This window comes from Rhinatrema bivittatum, chromosome 12 (genome assembly GCF_901001135.1).
Source record: "Rhinatrema bivittatum chromosome 12, aRhiBiv1.1, whole genome shotgun sequence".
NCBI classification, from domain to species: domain Eukaryota; kingdom Metazoa; phylum Chordata; class Amphibia; order Gymnophiona; family Rhinatrematidae; genus Rhinatrema; species Rhinatrema bivittatum.
Genome location: NC_042626.1, coordinates 58,036,735 through 58,057,946, shown reverse-complemented (window position 1 = coordinate 58,057,946; position 21,212 = coordinate 58,036,735). Strand labels below are relative to the sequence as shown.

Sequence of the window (21,212 nt, the reverse complement as noted above, 5' to 3'; positions counted from 1 at the left end):
TGGCTGGAGTTACTTCTGGCATAGTAACATCTTCAGCAAATGATGGCAGGAACAAACCAAACTGGCCTTTCTAGTCTGCCCATTTGACATACTTCCACTTGATTTGCACTATACACACATGAATTTAGTGCTACATGTAGTGCTATTAATGCTCTTTTGGTTATAGCACTATTTATTTATTTTATTTTTATTTATTTGTTTTTGTATATCGACATTCAATCAAGATATCACATCGGTTCACATGTAACAACAGAAATAAGACAATATTTATTTATTTATTTTTCTATACCGACATTCTATTCAAAATTTTACATCGGTTTACATATAGCAGAACTGTCTTCAATTAAACTATTGAAGACAAAATACAGTAAAACAGTTAAACAGAGTAAATATAAATAATTAAAAGATCAATAATAAATTAAAAATATCAAAACTAAATTAACAAGAAAACCTATAGTGAAATGAGATATTGCGTTTCTAATGAAGAAAGGAAATTGAAGCGTGGTATTGTTAAAAAAAAATTACTTTGTGAGGGGAAAGCTTTCCAAAAAAGCCAAGTTTTGAGGCTTTTTCTGAAGAAAGATATAGAGAGGTCAGTTCTCAGAGAAGATGGAAGAGAGTTCCAGATATGAGGAACTATTATTGATTCAGCTCTAACCCTTGTGGATACTCGGTGAACTTCTTTATTGGAAGGTGTTGTCAGCAAACCAGTGTCTGACGAACGGAGGCTTTTTGTAGATATACATGGGTAAAGAGGTTTTGTAGCCAAGTGGTATAATCATTATTAATTGCTTTATGGATAAGCATGATGATCTTGCATTGAGATCTGAATGCAATGGGAAGCCAATGTAATTGAATAAGTACTGGAGTGATATGATCTGATTTTTTGCAATTTGGTAGATATCTTGCGGCAGCGTTTTGGAGAAGCTGAAGGGGTTTAATGGTGGCAGCGGGCAAGCCTATTAAAAGGGAATTACAATAATCTATTTTAGAGAAGAGGAGGGATTATAAAACTGTCCGTAAGTCTGGAGGATGTAGTAAAGGTTTGAGTTTCCTAAGAATTTGCAGTTTATAAAAGACTTCTTTAATTAGATTGTTAATATGAATTTTAAAATTCAGATCTTTATCCAAGGTGATTCCAAGATCTCAGACAGATGTAGAAATTTTATATTTAGGCGGGATTGTGGAATCAACGGTAGGTGTTGATAATTTGTTGGAAAGAAGAAGAAATTCTGTTTTATTCTGGTTGAGGGTAAGCGCCATTTGAGATAGGATGTTATTTATATCAGTAAGATATAATTCCTATTGATTAAGTGTATTATTGATATTATCTTTGATTGGAAGTAAGATCTGAACATCATCAGCATATAGGAAGTATGATAGGCCTATTTTGCTCAGATATTGGCATAATGGCAGCATATAAATATTGAAGAGAGTTGGTGAAAGAGAAGAGCCTTGAGGGACTCCTTGTGGAAGGGGAATAAGGTCAGACATTTTGTTTCTGTATGTAACCTTGAAGGTTCTATTAGAGAGGAATGAATGAAACCATTGAATGATTATACCATTGATACCAATTTCTCTTAGCCTTTGTAGAAGAATCTTATGATTAACTGAGTCAAAAGCAGCAGAGATGTCAAGAAGAATAAGGATGAAAGAGGTTCCTTTATCAAATCCTCGAAGAATTGTATCAATAAGGGTAATTAGTAATGATTCAGTGCTGTGACCCTTCTTGAAACCATGTTGAGCAGGAAGAAGAATGTTTTGGCTCTCTAAGAATTCTGAAAGTTGAAGGTTAACTGGTTTTTCTATAATTTTTGTAAGAAATGGTAGGTTGGAGATGGGCCGGTAATTAGATAAAATTGTTGGATCCAGTTGAGACTTTTTTAGTATAGGTTTTACTACTGCACATTTGAGGGAGTTAGGAAGGAGACCTTGTTCGAGCGAAAGGTTTACAATGTTAGTAATGGGTCTTGCTAGACAGTTTGGAATTAGTTTGAGGGTTTTATTGGAATGGGATCAAGTGGATGAATTACTGGGTTGATTTTCTAAATGATGGTTTCAACCTCAGAAGAGGCGATGGTGTCAAATTGTGACCAAATTGGAGTAATACAGGATGAAGGAGCCAAAAGATCAGAATTGAAAGGTAATTTTATTGGATTAAGCTTTGATGTTTTATCTTTAAGATATTGAGCAAATTCATGACTGGATATTGTTGGAATATCTTTATGTAAATCGTAATTAATAGGATGAGTCAGTTGAGAGACATAATCAAATAGGACTTTCAGATTATATTGATAGTCATGAATTCTTTTTGAGTAGTAATTTCTTTTAGCTGTATTGATGTCAGTAGATTCGTTGGACTTTTTTCTCCAGGCTTTTTCACCTGTCTTAATAGACGTTTTTTATTTTTTAGATCTTGATTATACCATGGTGTTTTATGTTTTATTGAAGTTTTTATCTCTTTTTTTGATGGTTGGGCAAATAATTTTTGCAGTATCTGTATTAATTGTAAACAAAGAGTTCACTGCAGATATTGTGTCAGAAGTATCCAAATGTTTTAGGGTCTCTGGAAGGGTTTTTTCCAGGACTTCGCTGGGCATGTTTTGATGAATTCAATGAGCTTTATATTATTTTGGGAGTGGATACATGAACAATCAATTTGGAATTTAGTTTGGATTAACTTATGATCTGACCAGAGAATAGAGATAGTAGATGGAGGAGAGTCGAGAATTATTTTGTTGTTGGTAAATATCAAATCTAGAATGTGGCCTAATTTTTGAGTGGGGGAGTTGACTAATTGATTGAAGCCCATAGCAGTTAGTGTGTTAAGGAAGAGCTCAGATGATGGTGAGAGAGGAGATTTGTCAATGTGAAGATTAAAATCTCCTAATATAATGGTGGGGTGATTGGAGTTAATAGATGATGAAATGGTTTCAATAAAGGAACCGGATCCTTGTTAAGAAAGCCTAGAGGAGCATAAACCAACAGGATTTGCAGGTTTTTAGACTTGAATAGGTTAATTTCAAGGGGTAATAAGGAGTTAATTGGGAAAATATTGAATTTTAGTTTCTTAGCAGCTAGAAACAACATTCCACCACCTTTTTTTTTTTGGCCTAGGGATGGAGAAGACATTATAAATACTAGTTGGTAATTGGTTAATGAGGGGGGTATCTGAGTTTTTGAGCCAAGATTCTGTGATGCATACAGTGTCTGGATGTTGTTCAACCAGGAGGTCATTGAGGATGGGAATTTTCTTAGATATGGACTGAGCGTTAAGAAGAAGGAGAGTGAGGACTGAAAATATGGTCGTTTGTGAATCATGAGAAATGGGAATGAGCCTTCTGTGCAAAATATTTGGAGCTATATTATAAGGAAATTGTCTAGAGGGAAAATAAAGGTTTTGTATAGAGTGTATGGAAATTAAATTTGGGTTGTGAGATAAGGATAGTGTGTGGTTGGTAAGGCAAGGTATATTTTGGAGGAAGGGATGGAAAGAATAACGCATAGTTGTGGGATGAGTTCTAAAGCAATTATGAGATATGTAGTAAGTGTGGTGATGACATGCGTATGTGTGAAACATTAAAAAGTTATTAAATTATTTATAAAATGTTATATAAGTCAATTTGAACCATTGAATGTAATTTAAAGATATTAAAACAAAATAACAAAAAACATAAACCATATTTGTTTAAGTTAATTACTTTAGCTAGCACTATGAGTTGCACGAAGGGGTGCACAAAGGGGTATGCCCCTTTGTCGAGCCCCTTTGGCGCGCGACGCACGGCATGCAACACCTGTATCAGTTCTTTTTTTTCAAACTCAGCTCGCTGACGTCAGGGGGTGTGTCTCTTGAGGGCGGCGCTTTTCTTCTTTTCCTTTGCTTATTTTACATTATAAAACTATTTGGAATGGTTAATTTACATAATAACTTTGAAGAGATAACATTTAACATGTGAAATAGAGAAAACAGAAATAAAAATAAAATGGCACTGAGATTTAACTATATACAGGTACTTTTTACAGGGGAAACAACGGGGTAGTTGACGGGGTACTGGGTAGGGGAGTCTTGCAGGAAGGTAAGGGTAAGTCAGTAGGGTAGAGTGCATTTACAGTGCGGTACGGAAATGCCATGGAAAGAGGGGTAGGGGGAGGCAGGGGGGAAGGGTGGGTAAATTGGGTAGGGGGAGGAAGAAGTAGGAAGCGTGTTGTATTCAGGGTTAGGTGGAAGATGCATTTAAGGGTATAACAGTTTCTTAGAAATTAATTGAGTCAAACTTCAAAATACTTCAAATAACACAGGTATAATATACAACAAGTAATACAGTCCCCCAACACGGCTGTGTTTCACCAGAGGGGCTGTTTCGGGAGGGACCCAAAACAATATCTTAAAAGACAGAGTAGACTAGTTAAAGCAGTGTACCACCAAAAGCAGACAAGTCAAAAAGAGTCAATTAATCATTGAATAAGAACTAAACTATGTACATATTTATACACAATAGTTTTGGGCCTTTTATTTCATAACAAATTTTATTTCTATAATCCTTTCGCTGATACGATATAATCCTTTTCACTATACTCATATATTGCCAGACACTGTTCCATTCCACAGAATGTCAGGTCAACAGCTGCCTTGGAGCCAGTGCTCTCACCTAGAAGGTGATCCCAGGAGAGGAGGGCATGAAGGAAAGATGTCTGTTCTCAGTGTGCTGGTCCCATTGGGCTAAATACTTCACATGAGGGCTCCTTCCTAGAAGCAGAAGCTCTCTGATTCAGTCAGCATGATATTCTTCTTAGTTTTATGTGGACTCTAGGAGGAAAAAAGGTACTATAAGATTTGAGGATTTATCTTCCAGTCTCATACAGAACCTGGGCCCACACTACCTCTTTTTCTTCTCTATTTTAGGGCTTGTATAGGAGCTCAAGCTCACACTGCCTACTCCCTTGGTTCATACATACACTCATGGGGTTCAGGTTCATACTGCCTGCAGTGAGGGGCCACAGGGGTAACAAAGGGGCTCTCAGCCCAGTCCTCGGGACACACCCAGCCAGTCAGATATTCTGGCAATCCAGAATGAACATGAACGAAATAATATGTATTCATACCTCCACTGTATGTAAATCTATCTCATAGATATGCATTCAAGATATCTTGATAATCTGACTAGCTGGGTGTGTCCTGAGGACTGGTTTGAGAGCCACCAAACTCCTCATCCTCAAGTAGGGTCTCCCATACTATATAGAGTCACACTACCTCCTCCTCTCTTAGTTCAGTTTTACCCACGGACTTCAGACTAACACTATCTACAGGTGAGGGTCACAGGAAGCTTTAGAGTAATACAAACCCATTCTTTTAGGGTATTGTCTACCATGAAATCCAGGGTCACACTGCCCCCTCTTTCCCAGATAAAACTGCTCTTACATGTCATGGGTTCACACAACTTCCTTCTCCCTCTGTTTACCCTTTACCATGGGTTCTGAGCTTATACTGACTTCTCATCCCCCCTTTCCTTCCTCTGGATGTTGGTGATGCTGGTACACATCAGAATGAATGATGATAAGAATACTCTTTCCTGCAGTAAAACCAGTGCTGGTAATGCGGAAAAGGCTCTCTCCTGCAAGAATGCTGGTGTTTATCATGTCTCCTGGTCTTCAGCAGAGGAGGTACCTGACTTACAGCAGGGTGGGTGCTAATGGTGAGAAGGCTGTCCTTTCCTGAAGCAGCATGAGTGGCAGTGATGAAGAATGGCCTTTCTTACAGCAGATCTGGTGCTGCTAATGATCAAGGTGTCATTCACTGCAGTGTAGTTGTTGACAGTTTTGCAGCAGAGAGGAAATTCTTGATAAGGAGTGTGTTCTAGATAGCAGTAGAGTAGGTTCTCATGATAGAGAACTTGTCCTGGATTGCATTAGTGTGGGGGTTCTTGGATATAAGGATGCCCTGGATTGCAGCAGAGAAGTTGCTCTTGGTGAGGAATATGTCCTGGAATTCTGTAGACTGAATGGCCTTGGTGTGGCTTTGAGCAAATGAATGCCTTTGGTGAGAGGACTGTGTCCTGGACTGTTGCAGCATGGATGCTCATGATGAGAAGCATATCCTGGCCTGCAGTGGCTTGAGTGCTGTTAGTGAGTAGCATATTCTGGATTGAATCAGAGTGAAACCTCATTGTGAGGAAAGTGTCCCTGGTTTACGAAGTGTGGATGCTCATCCTCCTGGATTGCAGCAGCATGGATGCTCATTGTGAGGAGCATGTCCTGGATTGCTGTAGCACGGATGCTCATTGTGAGGAGCATGTCCTGGATTGCAGCAGAGTGGATGCTCATTGTGAGGAGCATGTCCTGGATTGCAGCAGAGCGGATGCTCATTGTGAGGAACATGACCTGGATTGCAACAGAGCGGATGCTCATTGTGAGGAGCATGTCCTGGATTGCAGCAGCAGGGATACTCATTGTGAGGAGCATGTCCTGGATTGCAACAGAGCAGATGCTCATTGTGAGGAGCATGTCCTGGATTGCAACAGAGCGGGGATGCTCATTGTGAGGAGCATGTCCTGGATTGCAACAGAGCTCATTGTGAGGAGCATGTCCTGGATTGCAGCAGCAGGGATACTCATTGTGAGGAGCATGTCCTGGATTGCAACAGAGCGGATGCTCATTGTGAGGAGCATGTCCTGGATTGCAGCAGCAGGGATGCTCATTGTGAGGAGCATGTCCTGGATTGCAACAGAGCGGATGCTCATTGTGAGGAGCATGTCCTGGATTGCAGCAGCATGGATGCTCATTGTGAGGAGCATGTCCTGGATTGCAGCAGAGCGGATGCTCATTGTGGGGAGTATGTCCTGGATTGCAGTAGAATGGATGTTCGATGTGAGAAGCAGTCCTGGATTGCAGCAGCATGGATGCTCATTGTGAGGAGCATGTCCTGGATTGCAACAGAGCGGGGATGCTCACTGTGAGGAGCATGTCCTGGATTGCAACAGAGCGGGGATGCTCATTGTGAGGAGCATGTCCTGGATTGCAACAGAGCGGATGCTCATTGTGAGGAGCATGTCCTGGATTGCAGCAGAGCGGATGCTCATTGTGAGGAGCATGACCTGGATTGCAACAGAACGGATGCTCATTGTGAGGAGCATGACCTGGATTGCAACAGAGCGGATGCTCATTGTGAGGAACATGTCCTGGATTGCAGCAGCAGGGATACTCATTGTGAGGAGCATGTCCTGGATTGCAACAGAGCGGATGCTCATTGTGAGGAGCATGTCCTGGATTGCAGCAGAGCGGATGCTCATTGTGGGGAGTATGTCCTGGATTGCAGTAGAATGGATGTTCGATGTGAGAAGCATGTCCTGGATTGCAGCAGCATGGATGCTCATTGTGAGGAGCATGTCCTGGATTGCAACAGAGCGGGGATACTCATTGTGAGGAGCATGTCCTGGATTGAAGCAGAGCGGATGCTCATTGTGAGGAGCATGTCCTGGATTGCAGCAGAGCGTATGCTCATTGTGAGGAGCATGTCCTGGATTGCAGCAGCAGGGATACTCATTGTGAGGAGCATGTCCTGGATTGCAGCAGCAGGGATACTCATTGTGAGGAGCATGTCCTGGATTGCAGCAGCAGGGATACTCATTGTGAGGAGCATGTCCTGGATTGCAACAGAGCGGGGATGCTCATTGTGAGGAGCATGTCCTGGATTGCAACAGAGCAGATGCTCATTGTGAGGAGCATGTCCTGGATTGCAGCAGCAGGGATACTCATTGTGAGGAGCATGTCCTGGATTGCAACAGAGCGGATGCTCATTGTGAGGAGCATGTCCTGGATTGCAGCAGCAGGGATGCTCATTGTGAGGAGCATGTCCTGGATTGCAACAGAGCGGATGCTCATTGTGAGGAGCATGTCCTGGATTGCAGCAGCATGGATGCTCATTGTGAGGAGCATGTCCTGGATTGCAGCAGAGCGGATGCTCATTGTGGGGAGTATGTCCTGGATTGCAGTAGAATGGATGTTCGATGTGAGAAGCATGTCCTGGATTGCTGTAGCATGGATGCTCATTGTGAGGAGCATGTCCTGGATTGCAGTAGAATGGATGTTCCATGTGAGAAGCATGTCCTGGATTGCTGTAGCACGGATGCTCATTGGGAGAAGCATGTCCTGGATTGGAACAGAGCGGATGCTCATTGTGAGGAGCATGTCCTGGATTGCAGCAGAGCGGATGCTCTTTGTGAGGAGCATGTCCTGGATTGCAGCAGAGCGGATGCTCATTGTGAGGAGCATGTCCTGGATTGCAGCAGAGCGGATGCTCATTGTGAGGTGCATGTGCTGGATTGCAGTAGAATGGATGTTCCATGTGAGAAGCATGACCTGGATTGCTGTAGCACGGATGCTCATTGTGAGGAGCGTGCCTTGGATTGCAACAGCATGGATTGAAGTAGAATGGATGTTCCATGTGAGCAGCAAGCCCTGGATTGCCGGAGCATGGATTGGAGTAGAATGGATGCACATTGTGAGGAGCGAGCCTTGGATTGCAGCACTTAGTGAAAAGTTTGTTTCGGTTTATAGCATAATGGGTGCTTGCGACAATGGTGTCTGTCTTTGCAGATGAGAAAGTACTGATGACGAGCTTGCTTTGGCCTGTACAAGCCCTGAACCTGTGATGAGATGGGTGCCTTGCTTGTATTCGAGCAGGTGATTGTTGTGCAGAATATGTCTTTTCCTGTATCAGAGTGACTGCTATTGATGATGCTTTCCTGGCCTTCTGGAGAGCTGGTGCTGAGAGGGAGGAAAATATTCTGGACTACAGAGTAGAGTGATTGTTGGTGATCAGGAAGATGTTCTGACTTGCAGAAAATCAGGCATCTGTCCTGGACTGGAACTGCTATCAGGTTTGCAACAAAGCAGGTTGTTAGAGTAGGGCAGATGTTCTGGTTGTCAGAGTAGGGCAGATGCTGTAGGGCAGATGTTCTGCCCTACAGCAGAGCAGGTGCTTGTGAGCAAATGCCTGACTTGCTGCAGAAGTTCCAGGTAAGAAGATACATTATATTCTGTAAAGCAGGTTCTGGTGAGGGGTGTCCTGGACTACAGCCGAGTGGGTACTGATGATGACAAAGATATCCTTTCCCATAGAAAAGTGGGATTTGGTGATGAGAAAATATGCTAGTCTGAAGAGAAAGAGGTGCTCATGCTGAGAGTGTATTCTTTCCGGCATTAGAACAGTTTCAATCTTCTGTCTTTCAATAGATCAGATGCTGGTTGTTGTGGTAAAGCAGGTTCTGGTGATGAGATAAGTTTCCTGGCCTTTGGCAGACTGACATTATCAGGAGCAATTACATTTGGATCTACTGAAACTACTGCTGTTTTATACAGGGAGCAGGTTTCTCAATGGATCCTTTGGAAAAGAAAGTTCCTCAGAAGTGGAGGATAGGAATCAGGCTGGATTGCAAGAGCCAGTGTCCAAACAATAGAGACCATATGAATGGAGAAGTTCTTTCCCAGCCTGCGATAATGTGGATGGGAAGATGAGAAGTAAAGCTGGGGATTCATCTCATTCCAAAGACCTGTTATGTTTTGTAGGGTTTGGGTGGACCCTTGGACACTGTGGCAGCTGACCACGCCCACGGGGGGAAGTCCCCTGAGGGGCCACAGGTCAGGCTCAGCTCTGGACACACAAACACAGATTATATCTTTTATTAGACAGTTTGTGAAGCCACCAGAGGTGGCGGTAGTGAGTTGAAGATGGAGCCCGGCTGCGCTAGTATTCCTCAGGGCGCTGGAACAGCGGCTTCTCCGGTAGCAGTGCTGTAGGAAGAAGAACTGAGAAAATGAGTACACTGAGATATTCACAGAGTCCCCAGTATGGAGAAGTCCGAGATAGGGAGAGCTGGCCCTCGAGGAGCAAGTACCAGATCCCTGGGCACAGAGACTCGTTGGCAAGTACTCACGCAGCAGTTCTCCGTGGAAGATGGCACTGGTGCTGGAACGGAGGCAGGCCCTCGAGGAGTGAGTACCTGGTTCCAGGGAAACAGCTCTGAGGATGGTAGTAGTACTCACAGATGGTGTCTGTAGCGAATTCTTCCAAGTAGAAGAGGAGATGGAGAGACCGGTGACGTCACCTGCTAAGATGGCCGCTTAAGACCTCGGCTCCCCTCTCCTCCACCGGTTATCCACCCCCATCGGCGCTTAGCTGGATCGGCAAACTCTGAATTTGGGTGTCTCGGGGTCCCTGCACATCACTCATGGCCACTCCACGGAAAAAGCCCGATTTAAATCGCTTCTCCTTTGCGGCGGCGAGCACAGTGGCAGCACTCGAGGAAGGAGGCAAGATGGCGACGATTCCGGAACCTGAGGGGGAGGCGGAGCCGGCGATCGCACCCGCGGATGCGGAGATCCCTAACCGGAGCGAATTTCGAGCCTGGTTTCAAGAACTGCGGGGGGACATGGCCCGCTTCCGTCAGGAGCTTGGAGATATGCTAGAGAGCACAAAAAAAGATGTCCGTGACCTGGAAAGGAGAGCGGACGAGAATGAGCAGGGCCTGCAGGACACGCAGGCAGAGCTGGACTCGGTCCGGGAGGAGCTGGGACAGCTTCGGGACGCTCACGAGGAGCTCCATTCACATGTCGAAGATCTGGAAAATAGAACCAGGCGAGTAAACCTCAGATTCCGTGGGGTGCCAGAAGGGGACGCCTTTAAAGATTACACACAAGTGGTGCAGGACATTTGTGCCTATTTGTTGGATCCGGAGGGTATCAAGGAGAAGCCGCGGGAAGTGGTGCTAGAGAGAGCACATAGAGCTTTTGGTAACCCGAGGAACAAGCAGACGAGGGACATAATAGCCTGCTTTCATAGCTATCTTGTTAAGGAAGCGGTAGCACGAGCAGCGCGAGCCCTGGGTTCTATAACTTGGAAAGACTGTAAAATTGAGGTGTTCCAAGATCTGGCAATTTCCACTATGCGGAAAAGGCGTGAATTTAAGGATGTCATCAACATACTTCGCGCCCAGAATATCAAGTACAGATGGCTTTTCCCATTTGGTCTACTCTTTTCGATAAACGGCGTTCAGTCCCGCGTACAGCGAGTGATGGAAGCGGAGGACTTACTGCGGGCCGCCGGATTACCAGCCGTAGGTTCCGAGGGGCCCTCTGCATCTTCTGCAGGGAGTACTAGCGGAAAAAATGATCGCCCACGTTGGAAGAGAGTGGACAATGGGGGAAGAAGATTACGCCGCAGATCCGCGGGCACCTCGGGACTCGAGGAACCAGGATGAGCTAGTCTGGACTGTGACATGGCGGCCTGGTGAGCTGGCGGTAACTGCCAGGGTATGGAGGACATAGACTGAGTTTGAGTTCTGCCGTTATTACTGGTCCTGTGGTATGCAGTGGATTAACAGGGGGTCTGTTCAAATCACAAGGGACCATGATTTAGCACCCACGATTATCACAGGGGGTTAACTGTTTATGCTGTTATAATTGCTTTTGTGTTTATTGCTATGGGGGAGAGGGGACCATGTTCAGGTCCTGCGGTGACGTTAGGTCTCTACTGGAGGGGATACACTCTGCACAGAGTGGTTGGAAGTGGGGAAGGGGGGGAGGGTTGGGGGGAACATGGGGAGGAGTAATTGTGGGAGTAGACTAACTCCACTGGGCGAGAGGCGAATAGTTCTGAGGGGAAATACTGGAGGGCCAAGTCTCGGCGGCTATACAGTGACTTTATTGTGGCTTTGGCTGCCCTTTAACACAGCACCATGAAGCCTTTAAAAATACTTTCCATTAATGTTAAGGGTCTGAACACGTACCACAAACGGCAAATGTTTACCCGTGATATGGCCCACCACAAGGCGGATATTATTTTCTGCCAGGAAACCCACATTAGAAAACGCTACGAGCGTTTGTTGGTTTCTAAAGGTTATCCACAAGTTTTTCATGCCGCAGCTACTGTTCATAATAAATACACAGGGGTTGGGATATTGTTTGCTAATATGGTAGTGGCGGATGTTTTTTCTGAGATCCGGGATGTGGAGGGTCGCTATATATTAGTAAAAGCAACTATTAATGAGGAAAAGTATACTTTCCTGAATGTATATGCCCCCAATGTAGATCAAGTTGCGTTTTATACGAAATTATCGGCTGTCATTAGCGACTGGGCTGAGGGGCGCCTCATTGTGGGGGGAGATTTTAATCTCACAAGATACCCTTATCTGGATAACTCCCATAGTGGGGGAGTGGGGGGAAAACTTGCACGGAAAACTCTTAAACATCTTGTGGGAGATCGTGGTCTCCTGGATATTTGGAGATTGCGCAGTCCCACATCCAGGAACTATACATTTTTTTCCCACCCTCATCAATCCTATTCCAGGATTGATTACTTTCTGATAGATAAGGATTTAGTGGGGAAGGTCCTGGAAGCGGAGGTGGGCACTATAACCTGGTCCGACCATGCACCAGTATGGCTCACTCTACAGACCAAAGACTCCCGGGCTGGCACTAAATTTTGGAGACTGAACGATAGATTGCTTGAAGATAAGGGGTTTGTGGCTCAGCTCAAGCAGCACATTAGCGATTATTTGGATATTAATGAGAATGGTGAGGTGTCACCAGGGACTGTCTGGGATAGTTTAAAGGCCTATGTGAGGGGTTTGTGTATAGCCCGAGCGGCGTATGTCAAGAAGGAGAGGGATCGGGAGAGAATCTCTCTATTGGAGAGAGTGGCTAGTTTAGAATTGAGGCATAAGCGTACTCTCGACCCTGGTCTATTACAACCCCTCTTGGCCGCTCGGCAGGCGCTACAAGTTTTAGAGGGGGATCAGATAGCGTACCAACTACAGCTGCTGAAACAGCACCATTTTGAATGGGGTAACAGGGCTGGTAGACAGCTTGCCCGTAAATTAAAAGAAAAGACTGCGCAATCCCAAATTACTAAGCTTAAGGGAGACCAGGGGCAATATGTGTATTCTCAGCATGAAATTGGGCAATGTTTTAATCAATTTTACCGAAAACTATACGAATCGGAGCCTCTCTGCACGGATGAGGAGATAGACCATTCGTGCAGAGCTGTTGATCTACCGGTATTATCTCCAGAGCAGTGTATTGCGCTCAATGAGGAATTGAGGGAAGGGGAGATATCTCTTATTATTAAGGGCCTCAAATTGGGGAAGGCTCCTGGTCTGGACGGGTTTTCCGGAAAGTTTTATAAAGTTTTTAGTGTAGAATTGTTACCCCCGCTAGTGGCAATGTATAATGATCTTAGGGAGGGAGGAATAATATCCAAGGAATCCAATACCGCAGGAATCACGGTGCTGGCCAAGCCCGGAAGAGACCACACCCTCTGCGGGTCATACAGGCCAATATCCCTGATAAACATTGACCTGAAAATTTTGGCGAGGGCGCTGGCACTTCGCCTCGGTAGAGTAGCTCCTAGGTTGGTGGATGGGGACCAGTCGGGATTTATTCCTGGCCGGCTCGCCTCGGACAATGTTCGTAGGGTAGTGGAACTGATGTGGTGGGCACAGACTAAGGAAATCCCGTCGGTGCTTTTGACGGTGGATGCTGAAAAAGCGTTCGACCGGGTGCATTGGCCGTATTTATTTAAGGTTATGGAAGTTATGGGTATAGGGGAATTTTTTATTAATTGGGTTAGAAAACTTTACAATGGTCCGCATGCTCGAATCAAAATCAATGGGGCTTATTCAGACCCTTTTGCAGTTAAGAGGGGCACGCGCCAGGGTTGTCCACTGTCACCCTTGTTGTTTGCCCTCTCGTTAGAACCACTGGCCGAGAAAGTACGGCGTCATGCGGGCATCCACGGCATATCGGTTCAGGATTTAGATTTCAAGATCTCGCTCTTTGCAGACGATCTGTTATTTACTCTTAGCAAGCCAGAGCTCTCCTTACCAGCCTTATTAGAGGAGATTCGGGAGTTTGGGCGACTGTCAGGCTTCAAGATCAATGCTGACAAGTCTGAGCTGCTTAATGTTTCCATGACAGAGGCTCAATATGCGTCCGTGGGGAAAGCACTGCCTTTTCGCCAAGCTAAGGACTCTATAAAATACCTGGGGGTTAAACTGGGGGCACATCTGGAGTCTCTATATACACTCAATTATGATTCCTTGTGGTCTCAGATACAACAAGACTTGGACAGGTGGGACAGGACTGATCTATCTTGGCTAGGCAGGATAGCGGCCATTAAGATGAATATCCTACCCCGGCTTTGCTATGTCTTTCAGACGTTGCCGGTGGTGGTACCGGATGGGGCTATCAGGATATGGCAGAGAAAATTGTTCCGCTTTATATGGAAGCATAAACCGCCTAGGGTCTCTAGGACCATTTTATATAGGGATCGAACGAGGGGAGGTCTTAATGTCCCTAATATTGGTTGGTACTATACTGCCGTCCTACTGGGTGTGATCGTCAGTTGGCACGCGATGGGCGCACTTAAATCCTGGATTACAATCGAGCAGGCAGCGTCCGGTGACTTTCCCTTGGCCACCAGGGTGTGGAGTAAGGATGTCGGGAGAGTCAATGTCTCTTCTCTGACGCCGTTCACCCAGGCGGTGCTGAGACGTTGGGCAGTTTGGAGGCCTAGGGTGGCGGGGTCCAAGAGGATTTACCACTTAACCTCCTTTTTGTGTAACACTGGGTTTCCACCGGGATTGGAAAAAGCTTTCTCAGATAGATGGACATGCATGGGGCTAACGAAGGCTGGACAAATGTTCCAGGGGCCAGCTGAGTTGGGTTTGGCGGAGATCCAGGAAAAGTACGGGGGAACACGAAGGGATTGGTACGCATACATGCAAGTCATTCACTTTCTAAGATCGGAGGGGGCGTCAGGGGAGCTTTCCAGAGGTAAATCCCTATTTGAATCCTTTTGTGATCAGCGCAGCCCTTTATCTAAACCGATATCTAGGATCTACTTACTTCTTAATAGTGCGGATAAAACCAAAGGGTCCTATCAATTACAGTGGGAATCCGATTTGGGTCAACCATTAGAGGACCACGAGTGGGACCGATGTCATATGCTAATGGGTAGGAGCTCTATATCCGCAAACATCAAAGAAAACGGATATAAATTAATGTATCGCTGGTATATGTCCCCGGACAAATTGCATCGTATGAACCCCCGAGTCAGTGGTACTTGCTGGAGATTATGCGGCGGTAAGGGAACCTTCTATCACATGTGGTGGGGGTGTCCCAAGATACAAGCTTTTTGGGATATAATTACGGGGTTTGCAACCCAAGTTCTGGGAGTTTCGATACGACTGGATCCCAAGGGGTGTCTTCTAAGCTTGGTGAACGGGGATCTCAGTGACAAGCATATCACGCTGCTCCTACAGATATATATCGCTGCTAGAAGTGAAATAGCGTTTCGATGGAAATCTGATGTTGCCCCTACATTGTCGCAGGTCCAGTCACGCTTGGGAAGGATCTATCAGATGGGTTACTTAACCGCACTTCGGCATGATAGGGTGGTTAAATTTCGGGATGTGTGGGCACCTTACTTGACATGGCTACAACAGTAGGCTGGGTGTTGGCTCTACTCGTCTATGGAGATTACATAAGGGAAATGTGGGGAGGGGGGTGAGGGGGATGGGAATTAGAGGGAGGGGAGCGGGATAGGGGGGGGAAAAATCATTGAGAGGCTACTGTCTGCGACTGGGTATGATAATGTAATCCGGTTTCAAAACTGAGACGAGACATTGGTTGTTTATGGTTGTTTTATTGATCACAAATTCAGTTTGTACTTTTACATGTTACTACTCTGGATATCATGTTCTTCTGTCTGATGTGCCTTTCATGCATAAATAAAAACTTGCAAAAAAAAAAGAAGAGGAGATGGACACAGGCAGTGAGTCAGGGAACATGGGCCCTCGAGGAGCGAGTACCGGTTCCTGATAGTGACCTTAAAGAAGCAGAGAGGCCTCAGAGGAGCGGGTACCTCGTTAACAGCAAAGAGTACAAATAGAAGTTGGAGGCAGAGTAGCTGGGTAGGGAGAGCGAATCCCATCCGTAGGAAATCCCTTGCTAACTCAAAGGCTAGCAATAAACAACAGGCTTAAATATCCAGGCAGCATGATGTCATCACAGGGGGGACACCCCTGAGGTTCACGCCATAGAGGAAATAAGAATGAGGGCCACGCACCCTAAGGTACCTGAGGAGCATGGCGGGAGGCAGCGCCCAAGTCAATCCGGGGATGCTGGAGAGGACGGCGGGCAGACGCCGCGGCAGCCAGACGTCCACAGGGAGCAGGAGGAGTCACGAAAAAGAAAGGTAGGCGGAGTGAAGCCGTCAGGCCACGATGGTTGCAACACCTGTGGACAGAGTTCTTTAAGCAAACTTAGATGAAACAGACAAGGTCCTAAAGAAGATCTGCATGTTCCTAAGTCCCCAATAGGTGATGTTGAGGATAAGGGAGTAGGAGGAGAAGTCAGTGGTTTGTCTCATTCCTGCAGAGATTTCTTTGGATAAACCTAAGAATGATAGGAAAGCTGAGGAGAGGAGTTTAGGTTCCGTAAGACATTCTATAAGGCGTTCCTTGCGTAGTGTGGCTGTGGTATCAATGATGTCGAGGTTATGGCTCACTCTTTCATACGGTTGCTCCAGTCTTTAGAGGACAAGAAAAAGGATCAGACTGGGTGAGGAGGTGCCCATAAAGAGATACCAATGCCATCATTTTCCAAAATCCTCAGCCTGCAGTGGTGTCTCCCAGAACTGGAGGAAATGCTGCTGCTCTGACATAGGCAGGAGGATGATCAGGCAGGGTGAGGAAAGGATCCTATGTTCTTACATCCCCGCTTGTAATGAAGTAATCGGGGATAAGAGGAAAAGCCGATGGTCTAGCTTAGTCCTGTACGATAAGAGACAAGGACACCAAACTGAAGTCAATTTTCAATTTCAAAATTAACATTACATAACCAACATTGAGTGAGATATTCAGCCAGATAAGTAGGACTTATCCGGCTATCTAACAGCCACTGAATATCTGCTTAAGTTCAGCGGCTGCCAGAGCCAGATAATTCACTTAAGAACATAAGAACGTAAGATATGCCATACTGGGTCAGACTAAGAGTCCATCAAGCCCAGTATCCTGTTTCCACCAGTGGCCAATCCAAGTCACAAGTACCTGGCAAGTACCCAAACATTAAAAAAATCTCAAGCTACTATTGCTTATTAATTAATAGCAGTTTATGGATTTTTCCCTAGGAACTTATCCAAACCTTTTTTAAACCCAGTTATACTAACTGCTGTAACCACATCCTCTGGCAATGAATTCCAGAGCTTAACTATGCGCTGAGTGAAAAATAATTTTCTTTGATTTGTTTTAAATGAGCTCCTTGCTAACTTCATGGAGAGCCCCCTAGTCCTATTATCAGAGAGAGTTAAATTACCGATTTACATTAACTTGTTCAAGTCCTTTCATGTTTTTATAGACCTCTAATCCCCCCTCAGTCATCTCTTCTCCAAACTGAACCGCCCTGACATCTTTAGCCTTTCCTCATAAGGCACTTATCCAGCTATCTCTTATCCGGAGAACTCTGTGGGCGAATAGTGGGCAGACCAGATCGGTGCTACATAGCCGGATAACTTATCCAACTAAGTAGTGACGTCTGCACAGATATTCAGTGGCATAACCGTGCCACCAAATATCCATGTAACTTAGCCAGATAAGTTATATCCAGCAAAGTTACGTAGCCGTTTAGGTTTTAAATATCTACCTCCTTGATTCTTCACTTTTACAAAAAAACACATAAAAAGACTTATTAGAATGCATCAGTGTTATGCCTCAGAAAGGCTTCTAATATTGGCATAATATAAAGAAATGTAAGATAAGTGTCTATGATAATTTATCTCCTCAGAGTATTTTAAATGCATTAATAAGAAAATGGACATAAAAAATACAAAAGAGTAATAATTATAAATAAATCGGGTATTAATCAACTTAATGGTTAAGTGAGTGCAATAATATCTCTCGAACCAAATATAAGTGAGTTTCAAATTAACCCGAATATATGTATGAAGGTCTCAAAAGCATTTTTCTCTTCTTGGTATTCTAATAAGTCCTGATTTATGTGGTTTTTGATTCATATATGGTTTCTACCACAGATTTCAGTCTATTGGGTAACTGTTCACTTTTACAGTCATACTATTTTATAAGTGGATTTTTACTTTTATTTTCAAGAGCTAGGCACAGAGTTTTTTTTTGTTTCATTTATTTTTATTTTGGTATTTTTCATTTCATTAGTTTTTCTTTCTTTCAATAAAATGAAAAAAAAAAAATATGAAGAAATAAGAAAACAAAAATGTCAGGCCCTATTGGGTAGAAAAAACCCTCCCAGGCCTCTCCGCCAAAACCGTCTTAACATATTTTTCGTTTTCTTCAGGGGGCAGGAGCATTCCCCGGTCCCTCCAGACCTACCAGTGGGATGTTTAGAAATGGAGCTGGGAAATCGAGGCTGGCGCCATTGTGGATTTATTCCGTAGAAAATGGCAGCGGCGTGGGCCCGGGATATTTTGTACCTTAGAAATGATGCTGGCCTCGGTCTGCCACTTTTTAAGATAATCACCTGCAGGGCAGGCGCAACCGGGGAAGAAAAAGATGGTGAGAGGGTTGGGGGGGGGGGGGGAGGTAAAATTTCAAAATGAAACAAACAAAATGGCATTTGTTTTTCTTTCGTTGTGCTTTAAAAAAACATTTGAAATAAAACAGGAAATGTCCTCCCTTTCCTGTTTCCTTTCATGTGGATGCACATCGCTGCTGTGTTTTTACCTCTTCACTCCTGCGGTGGTAGGCAGGAGGATTAGGCAGGCAGAGATGTCCACGGCAGAGATGTTGTTCTGTCCCCAGCGATGGCAAGGCTGGGGGATGGGAGCATGAGCCGATGGTCGGGCTCCCTCCTGTTCAGCTCCTGGGTCAAACCAAAAGGAGGATCGCGTTGGTCGAAAGAGAAGAAGATGGAAAAGGCCAAGAGTAGATGTCAGCAGGGATGGGACAGGCCCCACTGGTGATTGCAGGGCCAGTGGGAAGCCAAGGAAGCAGAATCCAAGGGCAAGCCCAAGGTACTTCCTTCACACCCCTGCCTCCATTTCCTCTTGGCCTCTCTCCTCCATCTCCTCCTCCTCCTCTGGTATGACTGGCAGGGGCGCTGGGGATGAGCGTTTCCATAAGCCTTAAAGCTTCCAGCATCTGATCTGCATTACAGAGATGAAAGGAATAAAATGAATATTATGGGCAAGGAATGAAAACCTTACAAGACCTTAAACACCAAAGCCAAAGAGAGGTTAAAAACAAAAATCTCGTACATAGCGAGACTAAATGACATCCAAAACGCAAACAGAGCCTCTGCATAGCCAGGACTGTACCACAGGCAAAGCGAGATATGGGTCTTTTTTTTTTTTTTAAATTATGCTTTTACTGATAATTTTTCATAACAATGCAATAAGGGCCACAAACAAGCCAACAAAATATTACACTCAGTAAACATAGGCATAGAGAGGCCGATATTCAGAAGCCAAAAGTGAGCTGTCTAAATGGCAAAGCGGCAATATTTGAAGCAGTATGCAGCTAATTTCTGGCTGCATAATTTGGGGGCAGGAGGGAGGTATTTTGGGGTGGGCTAGGGTTAGCTGCATAAGCTATGCGGCTAACCCTGATCTTCGGAGATAGCCGCTTCACCGATGTGGCTAACACTGGTCGTGCCGTCGGGCTGTCCTAAACTTTAAAATAGCCGGGTATATTCAGTGGCATGGCCACGCTGCTGAATACCCCCATTAAGCTATATCCTGCTAACTTCACTAGCTGCTCCATGGCCCAATATTGGCCCCAGAGAGACCAATATTCAGTAGACAGCTTAGTGGACATTATCCAGCTAAAATTAGCCAGATAACTTGTGTTGCAATGGGCAGGCTCTTACCATCTCACAGCCAGTCAGGCTGCTGACGCTGCTGCTTCTCTTTCCCTGAATCAGCTGGGGCCCTCCCCGCAGCTGTTGCCATGCGGCTGGCCCTCTGCTGCTGTTTCTGCCTTTCCCCAACGTGCTGCTGCGATCCCGGGACCTTCAGCCAGCAAGGAGGCCGTCCTTGTCGGTGCCTGCTTCAGCCCGGGTCCTTGCCTGGCAAGGAAGCCGTCCCTGCCGGTGCCTGCAGCCTGCTACAGCTCTCTACTCTGCCTGCAGTCTTACCTCTCCTCCTGGGGCTGTCTTCACGGCATGGAGCCGTTCCTGCAGTCAGCCCTTCTCCTGCTTCCTGCTTCAGTCCTTGCAGCTCTCGGTTCTCCCTGCAGCCAGCTTACCTCACTTTTGCCTTCCTGCTTCAGTCTTCGCGGCTGGGAGCCACTAAAGCAGCCTGCCACCTCTTTCCTTCAGGGCAGGGCTGCTCCACTCCCTGCCTGGCTTCCTTGGATTCTCCACGTGGCCGGGAGGACGCCACCAGCTTCCAGCTTGTCTCTCCAGCTTCCGCGGGCGCGCGCCTCTCTACTCCTCTTCAAGGGCCAGCCAGGTGTGGCCCCCTGCTGACCCCTCCCTGGGCGTTGTCCACCTCAGCTCTACTAAAGGGCTCAGCGTTCAGTCTGTCTTTGCAAGGAGTTGGTCACTCCTGGGACTCTACCATCCTTGCTCCAGGAGGTGTCTGTGGTCCAGCATTGCTTGTTCTCTGTCAGAGCCCCTTGTCCTGTCCTGATGTTTACCTGCTGTTCCAGTCCTGATGTCTGCTTGATGTACCAGCCCTGATGTTTGCCTGTTCCTGCCCTTGGCCTGTCTTCCAATCCGGTACCCATGTTCCAGTTAAGATGATGCTTACCTTGACTTTGGCTGCTGGTGTGCAGCAACCCTTGCCTTTGGCTGCTGATGTGCAGCAACCCTGCTATAGGCTGCCAGGAGTGCAGCAACCTGCCTTACCCTGTTCCTGAATCGCCTGAAAGCTAGCACCTCGTTCCTGTGTCTTCGAGATGTCCTGGTGCCTCGCGGCAAGCCATGTTGTGGTCCGTGACCAGCCCCATGGGCGGGCTGAGTAGGGCCCTTTGTGATGCAAGCCATGTACCTCGTTCCTGAGTCTGTGAGAGCCTTACCCTGTTCCTGAATCTCCTGAAAGCTAGCACCTCGTTCCTGTGTCTTCGAGATGTCCTGGTGCCTTGCAGCAAGCCATGTCGTGGTCCGTGACCAGCCCCATGGGCAGGCTGAGTAGGGCGCTTCGTGATGCAAGCCATGCACCTTGTTCCTGAGTCTGTGAGAAAGCC

General features: G+C 45.7%; 1 long non-coding RNA gene across 1 annotated transcript; it reads right to left on the bottom strand.

The window, feature by feature from the left end:
- Window positions 1-333: 333 nt before the first annotated feature.
- Window positions 334-19,953, bottom strand: LOC115074410. The gene is made up of 3 exons (XR_003852239.1): window positions 19,894-19,953; window positions 18,750-19,171; window positions 334-4,807 (listed from the first exon to the last, which is right to left on the bottom strand). It is a non-coding gene; the product is annotated as an uncharacterized LOC115074410 (long non-coding RNA).
- Window positions 19,954-21,212: the final 1,259 nt, after the last annotated feature.